The 4992-nt window shown below is 45.2% G+C and overlaps 1 pseudogene; it reads left to right on the top strand.

Moving 5' to 3' along the window:
• Positions 1-2288: 2288 nt before the first annotated feature.
• LOC144255994 (olfactory receptor 14A16-like) lies at positions 2289-3210 on the top strand (annotated as a pseudogene).
• Positions 3211-4992: the final 1782 nt, after the last annotated feature.

The raw sequence follows: 4992 nt of genomic DNA, 5'->3' as shown, positions 1-4992 counted from the left end.
CCAGTATCTTCCCACAGAGCATAAGTACCTATACAAAGTCAGCACCATGGTATTTGTTAAATTTTCATGTATCTATTTACATAACAAAAATTCAAACTGCAGAAAGAAAAGGGAAAAAATTGGGGGAAAAAGTCTTTAAGTGCAGAAGTTTTATCAAGAACAAAACAAAAAGCTTAGTTTGACTAATTAATAGCATTGTTCAGGAAAAACATTGTTGGCCTTCACCGAATAAGCACTGGGTTAGGAACTGGTCTAGGGGGAACCCTGGAGTGGCTGCTAGCCCTCACACAGGGATCCTGCCTAATTGGCTCGTCAGAATACACTTGGAAACATGGATGTTAAACTCACTTTGCAAAACAGCATCAGTGTCCCCAGTGCAATCTGCACTACAACTCTGTGAAGGAGAGGGCCTTTCCTCCTCTTAGACATGGGAAGGAACATAAAAGCAAACCAGAAGAGAGCGCTTGGTGGTGACATGCAGGGGTTTCCTACCCTCAGCCTGGTGACAAGCAGCCCACCTCCACTGACAGGTGAGAGCTGGAAGGCTGTGGCACCCAGACTGACCCAAAGGGGAAAGCAGAGCCAGCAGGCGGTTTTGAACAGAAGCGGGGAACTGGTGCCCCAACTGCCTAGGATTCACTGCAGTGTAGCCTGAAAGACAAGGGCACCCACTTTGAGGATTTTGGAGAGGATAAGAAGGCCTGTATGTGCAAGAAATTAGTGTGGATATTACAGTAAACAGACCAGTGCTACCGAGCAGCAGGGTTTAGTAAACTATGACAGGACAAAAAAATGAAGAGCATCTTTGCATTTCTCTTGTCTGTCTCTGATGCATTATACCCCTAAGATCTATCAAGTATTTTCATGAAGTGTGGCTGTAAATATTAGGAATTGCTATCCAGGTAAGTGCTGAATAAGATATAGATGATAGATAGATAGATAGATAGATAGATAGATAGATAGATAGATAGATAGATTGACAGACAGTCAGACAGACAGTAAAATCAAGACTCTCATGTGAATATAAAACAAGCACAGGCTATGGAACCCAGAATGAATTCCTCCTGACTGTGTCTTCCTGCCCTTCCTGCCTCTTTGGGCCCACTCCTCCCTACTCTTCCCTGTCTCCAGTGACACTGTTTCACTCTCCTCTCCATGAGGTCAGTGTTACAGTTTTCACAAATAGTGAGAACATGTGGTGTTGTCTTCCTGTGTCTAGTAGGGTGACCTTAGCTTTCAACAGTAACATATTTTAAAATACTGAGAAGAGTCTAAATGTTCCTACCCAACACATGGAAGTGATTCGTGTTGGAGAGAAGCAAATGCTGGTTACTTTGACTCCATCGTTACATATCACTCATACTGTGCCCCAAGATATGCACAGATACTGTATGTCAATAAAAAGTGCAGGACAAATTTTGGTCTAGCTCATTAAATAAGGAGGGACTGGCAAGACACCAGAAGTGGTTCAGAGGAGAAATCAAAGTGTCACACTCAAGACAAATGGAGCAGAATGAGGTTTACAGAGGGATGTGAATGACATGGTCCACAGAGCAGCGACCTACTGCACTACATGAGAATTTGAATCAGTTATGTTTCTATGAACAAGAATGATCTTCATAGTTGACAACATCCTAAAACTTCCAGCACTGTAAAGTAGCTCAAAGTAATAACATGCAACTAGATGCAACACTCAGTATTTTTTCTATTGTTTTCACATTTTCAATGTATTTTCTGACTTTGCCATATTGAAGGAAGGCTGAATCCATATGGAAGTAGTATGGATTAAAGACCTTCTTGTTCACAAACTGTTAGATATTTTATGTGCATTATTAACTTGGATCAGAGACCAGGTGGAAAAATTTACACTGTAAATTGAGGGAAATGATGTTTGGATAATTTTGGGGGGGTCTCAGTGTTAATAAGTGCCTCAATGAAAATTTATATTTGGAACTGATGGCTCCAAAGCCCCTGCTCTTCTATTTTAGTGTCAAGTATGTGACGTTTGAGTCAGGTATGGATTGTAGACCTTTGTGCAGATTGGATGACAGCCTCATGATTTGGACTAGGCTGACCTCCCTCTTCCATCATGCACACAGTGTGGATACGGTGCTCAAATAGCCTCATGGAGGCTTGCTGGTGTCAGTTTCAGGTCATCTCACATTTCCTGATCCATGCACGGATGAGTGAGAGGAAGGGAATTAGGAAAACAGAAGAGTGAAGCCTTTGGGTGAAGCCTGAGCTCACACTCCCTATTTTTCATAGTAAATGCTGGGACATCCAGAGAGATGGACAACCTCACCTCTGGGAGCTCCTTCCTCCTCATGGGCTTCTCTAACATCCGGGAGCTCCAGATCCTGCATGCTGCGCTCTTCCTGATGGCTTACCTGGCTGCCCTCCTTGGGAACCTCCTCATCATCACCCTCATCACCAAGGACCATGGGCTGCACACCCCCATGTACTTCTTCCTAAAGAACTTGTCCTTCCTGGATCTGTGCCTCATCTCCATCACTGTTCCCAAATCCATTAAAAACTCTCTGACAAATTTCATTCCCTGGGTGTGTTTCCCAGGTATTTTTCTTCTTCCTCTTTGCCACAACGGAAGTAGCCCTACTCACAGTCATGTCCTATGACCGCTATGTGGCCATCTGTCACCCACTCAGGTATGAGATCCTCATGAGCCGTGGAGTTTGTATGCAGATGGCAGCCTCCTCCTGGGTCAGTGGAGGTGTCAATGCAATCCTGCACACAGCGGCTACCTTCTCCGTACCCAGGTGTAGGTCTCCTGATGTTCACCAGTTCTCCTGTGACGTCCCACAGCTGCTGGCCCTGGCCTGCTCCTACAACATTGGGGAGCTAACGGTCATTGGGCTGAGCCTGCTGTTGGACTTTGTCTGCTTTGTGTTCATGGATATTTCTTACATTCACATCTTCTCCACTGTGCTGAGGATGCCTTCCAGAGCGGGCAGGTCCAAAGCCTTCTCCACGTGCCTGCCTCACCTCCTTGTGGTGACTCTATTCCTCTCTTCTGGCTTTTTTGCCTATTTACGGCCCCTGCCGCAATCTCCATCAACTCTGGACTTGATAGTTTCAGTATTCTATACTGTAGTGCCACCCACTGTGAACCCCCTCATCTACAGTCTGAGGAACAAGGATATGAAGGTGGCGCTGAGGAAGCTGCTGGTGAACAGGTGTCCTCCTTCCAGTTAGAAGGGTTGATCTCACAACATCACCCATCTTTTGCCCTCTGACTTAATCACCTGCACCTCTGGTAACATATTTGGCCATGATTTTGGACATTTACAGTAAGGAGCTGATGAGAATCAGGTCATACTCATTACAGTGACACTGAGAAGCATCTCTGTGCCCAGATCAAGTGGGTGGGGACTGAGGCCTCCGCTGGTGAGTGGACTGAGGTATGCTGGCCTTTTGCTTGTCATCCCAGTGGAGCTCATTGGTCTGTGACAAGTGGCACTGGACGGGATGGTGGGACATAGAGATAGAGAAGGCCTCTCCCAGGAAAAGTGTGGTGGTCCCTGGCAAGGGTGGGGTTTGGAACGCCATGTTGATGGTATAATTTATTACCATCCTAAAGGGACTGTGTTGGAGTTGACGGCTACAGAGACATAAGAATGTAGGAAATGGCCAAGCTAAAACGCCAGTTAAAACCCTTGATTTTATGTCTAGTGAAAGTTGCCCTCTTTGGTCTTCCAGCCCCGATCCATGCTGGTTTCTGCACAGTTGGTGTGGTTGCAGTCTCAAGAGAGGAGAAAGACATTAAAATTCAAATTTCCTATATACCAATACATATGCCTATAGAAATATCCAAAGGAGGCTTTGGGTCCAGGAAATAAAATCAACAAACCAGAGACTTCACAAGAGATGCGGTGAAGGATATCCCTTTTGAAAAGGGGGATATCTGGGCTTTTCTTTTAGGGATGAAGAGGCATGAATCTGTAGGGGAGGAAGGCAGACCAGAAAGACCAAAGTGCAAGCAGAGGCTGGAGGACAAGAAGGCCCACACAGCAGAGATGGGAGAGGAAGAGAGTCAAGTCCCCTGGGGGAACTGCAGGGAGCTTGTCTTCAAAGATTGCCAGGATTGCTGAGGGAAGAGGCTTGGGCGCCCCAGGTGCGGAGAGCACCATGGACCAGTTGCTGCCCTTAGGGAAAGCTCCACAGGCCTTTCAACCCTAGGTCGCAGAGATAGCCACCCAAGGGGAAGTCGGATGCTTGTCACCCCTGCTGGAACCTCCTCTCCGACCCGATGCCTGAGTGAGCACGCCTTCCTCCACTGGTCCAGAGATGGTCCGTGTGATTCTTCCTCCTCGGATCCCTTCACAGGGTCACTTTGTCGAGTCAGATGCCTCTGGGCACCGCCAGCCACTGCTTCTGGGCAGTTACTTCGGTTGTCATTTGACATTTCACAAAGCTTTTGACTTCCTCCTTAGACTGTGTTATTCTTGCAGTTCACCCACATCTGCAAAGTCCTGTGAGGTAGGCATTTGGCACCTGTTTCCGTAACAAGTAAATTATTAATGCACACGATCCACATCCTTTATGTTCACACAAAATTTTGTATTGCCTCTGTTTTAAAAGTTTTTAATGTCTTGTTCACGATGTCAATCTTGAGTGTATTCTTGTGGAACAGAGTTTTGTTTTGTTTTTTTTTAAGATAGTGGGCAGTCTGAAAGTTTCAAATTCCTTCAAGAAAACAAGTCAAAACCTATACATTGCTAAAATTAAAATTGATTTAAAGTGCATTTACAGATTCAATTTAATTCTCAACAGACTGAGTCTAAAAATGTTCCTACAATTGCCATGAGCTGCCTTCTAATTTGTTCTGGGAGAAATGGGCCATGATAACCCTTCTGCAATAGCTCTAACCAAAGTACAAGTAGCTTTATCATGGGCAGCTGAATTTCCACAGGGACAATTAATCAAAAATTGATGGATATGTGAAATTCTATGACTAAAAAATTTGCACACATTTCT

Source organism: Urocitellus parryii, chromosome 1 (assembly GCF_045843805.1).
Source record: "Urocitellus parryii isolate mUroPar1 chromosome 1, mUroPar1.hap1, whole genome shotgun sequence".
Lineage (NCBI taxonomy): Eukaryota > Metazoa > Chordata > Mammalia > Rodentia > Sciuridae > Urocitellus > Urocitellus parryii.
The sequence above is the reverse complement of the archived record's forward strand: the minus strand, read 5'-3'. Positions and strand labels throughout refer to the sequence as shown.